This window comes from Trichosurus vulpecula, chromosome 1 (assembly GCF_011100635.1).
Source record: "Trichosurus vulpecula isolate mTriVul1 chromosome 1, mTriVul1.pri, whole genome shotgun sequence".
In the NCBI taxonomy this organism is placed as follows: domain Eukaryota; kingdom Metazoa; phylum Chordata; class Mammalia; order Diprotodontia; family Phalangeridae; genus Trichosurus; species Trichosurus vulpecula.
The window spans coordinates 558,618,005-558,630,465 of record NC_050573.1 but is presented as its reverse complement, the minus strand read 5'-3'; positions in this window follow the sequence as shown (position 1 = coordinate 558,630,465).

The window sequence follows — 12,461 nt, the reverse complement described above, 5'->3', positions numbered from 1 at the left end:
TGAACCCATGTTTTTCCTGACTTAACCCAGCAATTAATCCCCTATATGATGTTGCCTCTCTCTTTAGTTTTTCCCATTCTTATTGTTTAAATAACTTAGGTACTTTCTAATGAAATGGGTAAAAGCAGGAGACATTTCAGCACATTCCTGAATTTCACTTCTCTGCTGCATTTTTTTCCCTCTCTCTTCTCTAGTGCTCACCACAGTGCCTGGTAGGTACATAGTAGGCACTTAATAATTGTTTTTCAACTCACTGATATTCATGCTATATTTTAAGAAAACAGTCAAGAACATTGCAAGTTATTTTCATCTACGAGTGACAACAATGTATTTCAGGCTCCTTTTGGCCTTCTGAGAATTTAGAGAACTATTTTGCTACTTTTGATGACTGGAGCAAAGCTATCCATATGTGGAGTGTCTGACATACAAGTTATTTAACCACTATGTTTTTATTTTTTAAAATCTGTATTGGTATCTTCCATTTTCACAACACCTTTATTTCCATCCATATGGAGAGATACAGATCTAGATATAGAAATAGGTGTTATAGAATAATCCTCCCCACTCCATACCCAGAAAAGCATCTCTTGTGACAAAGATTTTCAAAAGAGGGGAGAAAAACTAGTTCCCTGAAATCAATCACCAGACCAACTGAGTTAGATAGTATATGTGACACTCTGCATCTATAAATCTCCCAGGTTTGGAAAGAAAGGAAAGAGGTATTTTTTCTCAACTCTTCATTGGTGCCAACAGATATATTTTAAAACTCTTTTATTATGTTTCAAATTAAGAGATAAATAGAAAAGGAATTGGTATTTTGTAATGGGATGCTTAGTCTTTTTTATTCTGTATTGTGCTGTTATTTGGTCTAATGTCAACAATTTCTACTTTTTATCAGTGAGCTTTTCTCTCTAACAACAAGACCCTTGCTCAAACTAAGAGGAAAATGGGCTCTGTTATTGGTGCCAAATGCCATCTCAAGCAGCCCAACCTAAAAGCACAGAGTTGGATGTTCTTCATGGCAGCAGCAACCTTGCAATTATCCTCAATAATACAGCAAATATTTTAAGTCCTTCTGGGAAGAATGTCTCTTGGAGCAAGTGAATTGAAACAGTTTCCAAGAATAGTGCAAAGCCTTGGATCCACTCCAAGGGAAATCTCAAAAGTTCAAGGACATAATATACTGCATTTAGATAGAAGGAAGAGAGTTCAGTTCTCACTCATATTGTAATGATGAGCTTTGTACTAAACAGCATTGCTTAAGAAAGCTTATCAGGGATAGGAGGCTAGATATCATGGAAGTACATGTAGAATGTGGTGGATGCAAGTACCCACAATCTGTAATAGGATTGTCCAAGCGCTATAGAGCAGGGAGATGGAGAGGTGACTCAAATCCGTCCTCAATCCCTTTCTTAGCTATACAATTCTGGGCAAGCCACTTATCTTCTCAGCCTCAGTTTCCTTGTCAATAAAATGGGGATAATAATAGCTCATGGGTGTTATAAGGACCAAATGAGATAGCATGTAAAGTATTTTCAAATCTTAAAGTACTATGCAAATGCTAGTTATTATGATTGTGGTGATGGTGGTGGTGGTTATTAACATCACACTATGGCAGTTACTCAATGGAGGACACTGGGCTACTATCTTCTTGTGTGACCATGGCCAAGTAAGTTAACCTCTCTGCCTCAGTTTCTTTATCTATTAAATGGAGGGGGCAGGGAAGGATTCAATTATCCCTGTAGAGATGCTTTCCAATTTTAAATCTATGATTCTATGTAAGAATCAGAGAAACAACTGGTTTCATAATCATCTTAGCCCAAGCCAGTCCGGATTTTCAATTTTTATTTGTTCTCCCAACTGGGACCCTTATTTTTCCATTTCAAGGCTCATCTCCTATCTTGTGGTTTCTCATCTGTTTGCCCTACTTTGGGTGGGCAGAATATGCCAGCGTCATTTGGCTTCCAAATAGATGGACTGTGGTTAAGGATGGCAGAGTTGCTTGTCATACTGCACTGTATCCAGCAGGGAGCTCTAGAGACAAGGGAGCAGCAACAAAAGTTATCCCAGAAATCTGAGAACCTAGACTCCTTGCAAGATATGGCAGCAAACCTTTGGGGTAGGCAGCCCTGGGAGTCAATGGCATTGGCCTCAGCCCCTGAAATTCCCCAGGCTCTCATTAGTCACAAGACCAAAGTGGCCTTAACGTTATCCTATTTAGCAGGATAGGCTACCCACTGGATTGTCATAATGATGATGGTTCCCATTGGCCAACAGAGAATTTATTCAATATCATAAGGAGATGGTCTGTGGCATTAAGGCCATGATGGCTAGCTGGCAACATAGCTGGCTCCAGCTCAAGTAACAATGACAGAACGTCCTGGCTCCTCCTGGATCTTAAGTTATGACTTTCTTAAGTATGACTTTGGTTCTAGTAGATTAATTTTTGAAGGATGTAGTTGAATCTATCCAAACTGGCCTGGCTGAACATAGCTACCAACCTGCCAATACTTATCTGACAAAGCTCATCAAGTCCCACCTTTGATCATGGCTAAATTTTGGCAGACCCTCCTGCACCATCTCAACCTGATCCAGTTGTTAAAGAAGGCAGGAGACTTTTGTGGCTTAATCGATACCAATTAAGACCCAGTTCTGCCATCCTAGCACACAAACCACCCCGACAGAGAACTAACAAAGGCCTGGACTACCCGCCATCATGAAAGAGAAGTTGACAGAGAAGTTTCCTTCATGTAATAATCTTGGTTCTGGGAGACTTAATGCTTCTTGTATGGATTGATACAGACCCTCAATTTGTCTGTTAATGTTCTCTAGGAACTCTTGTCTCTTCCTTTTCAGTTGACATTTCTCTAGTTTGGCATACATGGTGCTGGTGTGTCTGCTAGAGGATGGCTTACATCAATTAGGCATGCAGAAAAGAATGTAGGATGAGGGTACCCAATAAACCACATTTTCCTCAGTCTAGCAGGCCATGAAAACTCCAAATCTGTGAACTTTCAAAAATCTGTAGGTACACTCTTCTTCCAAACAACATTACCTACTCTGGTGTGTTGGGAGAGGGAGGAAACGTGGTCTTCTCCCCCACCCAGCTCACTAGATGTAGTCACAGGTTATAATTATAGATGACAGCCAGTTAATGCGTTAACTAGGTATTAATACCTTCTTATCACTTTATGAAGGCAAGCAACAAGTATTTATTAATCAATTACGAAGTGCCCTTCTCAGCATTGTTTATCTTTGTGAAGGTCATACTTATGAAATATGAGGACCTCTCTTTGATTGAGTCAGGAGGGAGCAGTATCGTCACAAAAAATGATTAATCACTTTCCCCTGTCCCTCCTCTTTAATAAATATGGTCTAGTCAGTTTGAATTCTCAGAGGAGTTGTCAATTGAAGAAGAACCTAGATACATATGCATTTTTGTTGTTTTTCAGTTGTTTCAATTGTGTCCAACTCTTGGAGACCCAATTTGGAGTTTTCTTAACAAAGATATGGGAGTGTTTTGCCTTTTCCTTCTCCAGCTCATTTTACAGATGAGCAAACTGAGGCAATCAGAATGAAGTGACTTGCTCAGGGTCACACAGCTAAGAAATGTCTGAGGCTAGATTGGAACTCAGGTCTTCTTGACTGCAGACCCTGAGCTCTATCCACTGTACCACCTAGCTGCCCCTGTATATACATAGTAAAACATAAAAATATCATACATGAAACTTCATATTTCCCTTACTTTTCGCTGTAATTATGTAGTAAATTTAATTGGTAGATTTCAGAACTGTCCTGCTGGTCTGTAATTCTTTCTGGTCTTCCTTCTTTTTTCTTCTGCTTAATTTGAGAATCCTTCTTAGAAGAAGGGGTTCATGCAGGCTATATGGATATGAAAGGCCATTTTTCTGTATAATGAATGAAGCTGATGACTTTGTCCAACTCTGCCTAAATCCAGTTCATGAGCAAGTCAGAACATCACCCCATGATGTCCCTGGTTCTTTTTGAAAACTAAAGATGAACAGGGATAGCAACAAGGACCACACAGACTAGGCTGTCTAATTCCAGAATTCTAATTTGAGATCTGTCATCGCCTTTGTTGATTAGTGCATCAGGGAGGATAAACCCTCGGGCTGAGGGTCTTTGTCCTCTGTGGCAGTGGTGTTGAGAACTCCATAGGCATGACAGAGCCTTACTTCCTAACTTTTCTTTTTGACTAATGACACCAATGCATTGGCAGGGGACTTTTAGATTACCCCTTCTTCTAGTTCTTTTCTAAGAATTCCCATGGAACCTCTTGCTCTATTCTGATTACTGAATAGATATGATGTCTCAGAGAACCAACAGCACTAATCAGTCAGTAAATATTTATTAAGCATCTACTATGTGCTAAGTGCTGGGGATATAAATACAAACAAAAACAAAGATAGTCCCTGTCCTCAAGGAGCTTACAATTAATTGGGGGAAGACAATACCCAAAAGGAAGCTGAAAAGCAGTGGGAGTCCGGGTTTGCGGAGGGGAAAGTATCACATAATTGAATGGTTTTCAGGAAGAAACTTCTTTGCCATCTCCTCTCCCATAGTAGCCCATAGTCCTTCACCTTTGATTGCTTTTCCCCCACCAAGACAGTTTTCTGAATCACTGACAACCCTAAATGCGAGCTCTGGAAGTAGCTCCATAGAGAATGGTCCTTCTTGCTGGCATGGAGGACTGACCTGCTCCCAGATCGGGATAACTGGGAATAGCACTACTTTAGAGAAGGCAGCACAAGACAGGAAAACAGCCAAAAGGATCTGGAGCCAGGAGACCTAGGTTTGAATCCTGGTCTTGACACCAATTACCTATGTACCTTAAGAAAGTCAATTGACTACACTAAGACGGTTTCCTCGTCTATAAAATTAAAGAAAAATTCTAAACAGAACTTTAAATAGGATTTTGGGGGCCTGGGACAGGGAGAGGAGGAAGGGGAATAAGGTAGTTGAGGAGGAGGGTGGCATTCACCTGGAATGTGGCTGCCTCTTGACACAATAAGGTTTCTGCTTTGTTGAAGGATTGACTAATATTAGAAAGAAGCAGGAAGTTGATGAGAAAGAACGGGAGAGGAATGGAGCTACAAGGTAAAGAAACTAACCATCTGGGGTATGCCTGCCTAGGAAAAGGAAATGTATCCAGGGCAGTGGATAAAGGGCAGGGCCTGGAGTCATGAAGACCCAAGTTCAAATTCAGCCTAAGATACTAGCTGTATGACCCTGGGCAAGACATTTATGTTTGCCTTAGTGTCCTCATCTGGAAAATGAGCTGGAGAAGGCAATGACAAACCACTCCACCATCTTTGCCAAGAAAACTTCAAATGGAATCACGAAAAGTCGGACATGACTGAAACAACTGAACAAGTTACAGCTTGATCTCCAGAGTCTCAGCTCTCAATGTACAATTCCATAATCCTTTCTGCATTCTTGGCTGCATCTCTTCCCTGTGCCCTGGCTGTAAAGGCACAGAACTGTCTCACAGCCTGACTTAGAGAGACAGGTGGGTAGGGAAGGAACAGAGAAATCACTCTTATACTTGCATCTCATTCAAATTCTAATTTTTAACTGAGAGGCAATGAGCTTTGTGAGCAGAATACTTATCTTTTGCTTTTCAAGTACATTACCAAAGAAATATTTTCTCCACCAATGTGCAAATTTTCACCTACATTATGTCATGGTGAGTTATTAGAACACAAATATTTAAAGGATCCAAAAGATTTACATTTAGAGTTCATGGCCTTGAAATGAAATGTGCAGTTTAGGTTCCTTAAATAGCTCTCAGTCATTTGAAAGTGCGAGTTTGTGTGTCCTTCAAGACAAGTGAAAATCAAACTTGAGTAAAAATCAATTTCTTGTAAATTCCCAGCATTCAACTGACTAAGAATATGATATCTAAGAACGGGATTTTGGTCTCTAGACCATGGCTTAAAATACAGAACTAATGAGCTCTTCACCAGGGATGGTATTCACCTAATAAAATCCAATAAAAACAGATTAAAAGGTTCAAATCTTGCTTCAGACATTAGCTGTGTGAGCTTGAGGAAAGCATTTTTTTCTGAGCCTTTCATCATCATTAAGATGAGACTAATAATAGCTATAGTACCTGTGAAGTTCAAATGAGGTAATGTATTTAAAAGGGTCTTGGAAACTTTAAAGCACTACATAAACGTCAATCCTTGTTATTAATACTCACAATTAGCATTTACATAGCACTTTAAGGTTTGCAAAGTGTTTTACAAATATCTCATCTTCACAACAACATGAGGAGTTAGGAGCTAATGGAGTTAGGAGCCAATATTTTCCTTATTTTACAGGTGAAGAAACTGAGGCAGACTGAAGTTAGGTCACACAGTGAGTATCTGAGACAGAATTTAAACTAAGATCTTCTTTGCTCCAGTTGTACCATCCTATGCACTGTGCCAGATAACTATAATTTAATTATATCATAATATAAAATAATTTAAAGAATTTTATGTCAGATAGCATTAAAAATTAAATAATGCCTGAAAGCAAAATAATTATTTTATTCTTTAAAAAAGAAACACCATCTACCTGATCTATCAACTTACTGCAAAGCCAGCAACGCACATAGCAATGTTCCTGCTGCCTTACTCGTATAGGGCTTTACACTGGACAGAGTTCTTTCACAGACACTCATTCATTCATTGGATCTTCATGACCTGGTGAGGCAGGGATTCTTATCTTCATTTTATAGATGAGAAAACTAAGGCCTAGAGTTGCAGCGGCTCACCCCAGGCCACACATCTGGTGAGCAGCACAACTATGACACGATTTGAAGTCTTCTGACCACCAGTCCAGCGCCTGGAGAATTCCAAAATTTTCAAAACAACATTATAAAATATTCTGAATATGCAGATGCTTTAGGACAAATGACAACATTTTGCATTTTTGGAGAGTGATGCCATGGATATTCCACTAAGGTTCTATTTTAAAATTTCATTACGGTACAGGAGTACCCCTGGATTCTCAAAGGTTATGCCAACAGACGGCATGCTCTGAAAGGCCACAGCAACCCGGAAAGAAGAGACAACAGATAAAGCCCTGGACCGGCAGCCGGGAAGACCCGAGTTCAAATCTGTCCTCTGATGCTTATTGGCTTTGTGACCCTTTGTAAGCCTCAGTTTCCTCATCTGCAAAATGGAGATAGTAACGGCACCTGCCTCTCTGGGTTGCCATGAGGATAAAACGTGATAATGATGGTAAGAGCATTTTTCAAACCTTAGATATTACTATTGCTGGATGTCATTCTGCGTGAATGAGCCTGGCTTGCTTTGGACAGACTTGTCACCCTGTTGGCTTCAAGGAGGCGACTTTTTCATCCGCTGCTCGTGTTGTTCGGTTTTTTCCATTGTGTCCCATTCTCCTGACCCCATTTGGGGTTTTCTCAGCAAAGACAGTAGAGGGGTTCTCCATTTCCTTCTCCTGCTCATTTTACAGGTGAGGAAACTGAGGCAAGCAGGGTGAGATGACTTGCCCGGGATCACACAGCTAATGAGTGTCTGAGGCTGGATTTGAACTAAGGAAGATGAGTCTTCCTGACTCCAGACTCAGCGCTCTGTCCTCTGTATTGTCTAGCTGCCCTTTTCAGCCACAGCTCTCAAAGACTATCTATGAAGTCACAGAATCACACGTCTAGAGATGGAGGGACCGTAGAGCTCATCTATTCCAACCTCTCCATTTTAGAAATTAGAATTAGAAAATTTAGAAAGTACAAAACTGAGATCCACAAAGGAGAAAGGATTTATCCAATGCCACAAAGGTAGTAAGTGGCCAAGCTGGAATTTGAACCCAGGACTTACACCAAACTGAAGAGACTTTCTACTACACAGAGGGGTTGCAATCTGTGTCAGTGGTGGCAAAATTTATGCTACTGAAATCACACAAGCCTTAAATATTGAGGTATGAAATGATAACCGAGGAGCAAGAAAACTGATCAAAATATTAAATATGCTATCATTAAAGTAACATTTGTAGAAACTTACAAAGAGTTTTTAGAATTAATTCAGCTCTCATAAAAATTCAGAATTTTTCATTTTTTCATTAGTTTTCATATAATGACATCTCAGCAATGGTGCATTTGTTGGTGGTGACCATGAAAAATTATATTGAGGGGAAAAGGGTTGCAAATTTTTAAAAATTGTAGTATTCTGTAGTTTCCCAATAATCGAGAATTCATCAAGTGGGGAATGGCTCTAGTGTATATTGGTATTTATTCAGTGTATTTCTTGGATTGCAGACCTTTATGAGAGAAATTCGTTAACAAAATATTTTTCTTCAGTTAACTATCTCCCTTCTAATTCTAATTGAATTTATTTTTATTGGGCAAAAAGTTTTCAATTTCATGTAATTAAAATTATTCATTTTATCTCTTGTGGTCCATTCTACCATTTTTTTCATCAAGAACCTTTCCAGGGGGTGGAGCCAAGATGGTAGAGTGAAAGCGGGGACATACCCAAGCTCTCTCAAAAATTCTTCCAGACACCTCTTAAAAAGTGAATCTGAACAAATTTGAGAGAGGTAGAATCCACTAGGAGACAGAGTGTGGCACAGAGTGTGGACCAGGAGAGTCCAGAGGGTCGACAGGGAAGGTTCTGTTGCACTGGCCTGGGCAAGCACTTATACCTGACCATACTGGAAAGGGAGCAGGCCCTGGGTTGAATCACCAGCTGCAGTGGCAATCCCCAGGCCTCTCAGTGCAGGACAGGAGTCTGTCGGAGCTAGATGAGACAGAAGTACAGAATGTACGGCAGCAGTAGCAGCGACTCCTAGGGCTGGCAGCCTACAGTCTAAAGGTTTGTAACTCACCGTCTTGAACTTCTGGAAGCCATGGTGACTGAGTAAGTGCCCTTATCCCTCCCTTACTGACCTTGAATAATACAGAGAATACTGCTCTAGGAAAAACCTTGGAATAGAGGAGCCAGAAGTAGGAGTTCAAAAGTGTTTTAGCTTGGGAAGCTAGGGAGACACACCCCTCTTGCAGTGGGAAAAGGAGACCAGTGCAGGAAGGGAGGCACCCCAGTAAGCCCCACCTCAGCAGACCAGTGGGAGTTCCTGAGCCCCAAGGGAGGGGGAGCCAGCAAGCTCCAATACCAGGACCCCAGGTGTGCCTTCTCACAGCCAGAGGACATGGCAGACACCAGCACAGGCCAATGGTTGAGGCCACCCATGCTATACCACAGCCTTATGGTTAGAGGAGACTTCCAGCAGCCAGACCACCCCTCCCCCACACCTCACTCTGGGAGTGTTAGGGTAAGCCTGGGGACACTCAGAAAGACCTCACCAGCCTCGACCTTGGCACACACAAGCCAGCTCCAGTTCAGCACCAGGGGAGCTGTAGCATTAGATAGCCTCTAGCTGATAAAACCAGAGGCCACAGCACACAAAGCCAGTAACCAGGCCCCTACCTACCAAAACAAGAAGCTTGGGACAGAGTTCCCTGGGCCCCAGAATCAGAGATGCACTTTAAAAGCCAGGGAAAAGGCAACCAGCATGAAGAAGCAAACTAGAAAAGTAAAAAAAGACTGTTGAATCATATTATGGGGACAGAGGAGATCAACATACAAATTCAGAAGGGGACAGCATTGACACTACATCCACATCTGAAACCTCAAAAGGGAATATGATCTGGACTCAAGCCTAAAAAGCATTCCTGGAAGAGCTCAGGGAGGATTTTAAAAGCCAAATTAGAGAGGTAAAAGAAAAATTACAGAACCTAACAGGAGAAAATGGCTCCCTGAAAAGTAAAATTGGCAGAACGGAAAGAGAGATGCAGAAGCTATCTAAAGAAAATAATTTGCTAAAAATTAGAATTGGGCAAGTAGAAGCTAATGACTCTATGAGGCACCAAAGTAAAACAAAATCTAAAGAAAGAAAAAATAGAAGAAAATGTAAAACAGCTCATTGGAAAAACAACTGACCTGGAAAATAGATCCAAGGAGAGAATCTAAGAATTATTGGTCCACTGGAAAGCCATGATGAAAAGAAGATCCTGCATAGTATCTTCCAAGAAATCATCAAAGAAAACTACCCTGAGGTTCTAGAACCAGAGGGTAAAATAGTCATCAAAAGAATCCACTGATCACCCCCTGAAAGAGATCCCAAATTGAAAACTCCAGGGAATATTGTAGCCAAATTCCAGAATTATCAGGCCAAGGAGAAAAGACTGCAAGCAGCCAGAAAGAGACAATTCAAATATTGTGGAACTACAGTCAGGATCATAAAGGACCTTGCAGCTTCTGCATGAAAATATCAGAGGGATTGGAATATGATGCTCCAAAAGGCAAGGAGATGAACATTCAATGAAATAAGGGAATTCCAGACCTTCCTGATGAAAAGCCCATAGCTCAATTACAAATTTGATCTTCAAATATAAGACTAAAGGGAGTGATAAAAAGGTAAACAAGGAAAAGAAAAAAAGAAAAAAATCTTGTTATCCAACAAGGGCAAATTATTTATATCCCTATATGGGAGGACGATATTTGTTAATCTTGAGAATGGTATAGTTATTACAACATCTAAAATATATAGACAGAGGATGTGGACAGAGGATAAATTAACTGATGTGATGATAAAAAGCCTAATTAAGGGCTATAAAGAGATTGTAATGGGAGAAGTAAGGAGGAGGCAGAAAAGGGTAAATTAGATCACATGAAGAAGGACAAAAATGTATTACAGTAGAGGGAAAGAAGGGAGTCGAGAAGAGCAGTATTTGAGCTTTACTCTCATCGGATTTGGTTCAAGGAGGTCATAACATACTCTGTTAAGTATAGAAACCAAATCTGCCCTACTGGTCGTAGGAGGGGAAATGGAAAAGAAAAGAGGGGTGGTTACAAGGGAGGGAAGTAGTAAGGGGAAAGGGTAAGATGGGGGGGCTGACAGGGAGAGAATATTGAGGGAGGTGGTAGTCAAAAGTTAAATTCCTTTGAGGAGAGGAAGGGAGAAATAAAAGAAAAAAAGGGAGGGAAAGTAGGATGCAGAAAAATGCACAGATAGTTATCATATCTGTGAATGTGAATGGGATGAATTCTCCCACAAAATGGAGGCAGAAAGCAGGATGGATTAAAAATCATAATCCTACAATATGTTGTTTACAAGAAACACATTTAAAATAGGGGGATACACACAGGGTAAAGGTAAAAGGCTAGAGTAGAATATATTATGCTTCAGCTGAAGTAAAAAAAAGGAGGGGTAGCAATATGAATCTCAGACAAAGCAAAAGCAAAGATAGATCTAATTAAAAGAGATAAGAAAGGAAACTATATTCTGCTAAAAGGTACCATAGACAATGCAGTAGCATCATTACTTAACATATATGCACTAACTGCTATAGCATCCACATTCTCAGAGGAGAAGTTAAAGGAGTTACAGGAAGAAATAGATAGCAAAACTGTACTAGTAGCACTGGCTGTGGAATCAGGAGGACCTGAGCTCAAAATCCACCTCCGACACTTGACACACTCACTAACTGTAAGACCTTGGGCAAGTCACTTAACCCTAACTGCCCTGCCATCCTCCCTCCAAAAACCAACAAGAAAAATTTTAAAACAGCTATACTAGTGGGGGATTTCAACCTCCTCCTCTCTGAACTTTATAAATCTAACCTCAGAGTAAATAAGAAAGAGGTTAATGAGGTAAATAGAATTTTAGAAAAGGTAGATCTGTAGACCTCTGGAAAAAAAATTGAATAGGGATAGAAAGGAATACACGTTTTCCTCAGTGGTACATGGCACACACACAAAAACTGACCCCATAGTAGGGCATAAAAACCTCACAATCCAGTGCAGAAAGGCAAAAATAGTCAATGCATCCTCTTCAGATCATGATGCAACAAAAATTATTTGTAATGAAGGACCATGGAAAGACAGACTAAAAATTCATTGGAAGCTAAATAATCTAATCCTAAACAAACAACAATTCATAGAAATAATCAATAACTTCATTCAAGAGAATGACAATAATGAGACAACATACTAAAACTTACAGGATGCAGGAAAAGCAGTTCTTGGGGAAGTTTTATATCTCTAAATGCTTACATGAATAAAATACAAAAAAGGAGATCAATGAATTGGACATGCAACTGAAAAAGCTAGAAAAAGAACAAATTGAAAATCCCCAATTAAATACCAAATTAGAAATACTGAAAACCAAAGGAGAGCTTAATAAAATTGAAATCAAGAACACTATTGAACTAATAAATAAAACTAAGACCTGGTTTTATGAAAAAAAAGCAATAAAATTGACAAACCTTTGGTCAATTTGATTTAAAAAAAATGAAGAAAACCAAATTACCAGTAACAAAAATGAAAAGGGTGAATTCACCTCCAATGAAGAGGAAATTAAAACAATAGTTAGGAATTATATTGCCCAATTGTATGCCCATAAAATTGATAATCTTAGGGAAATGGATGAAT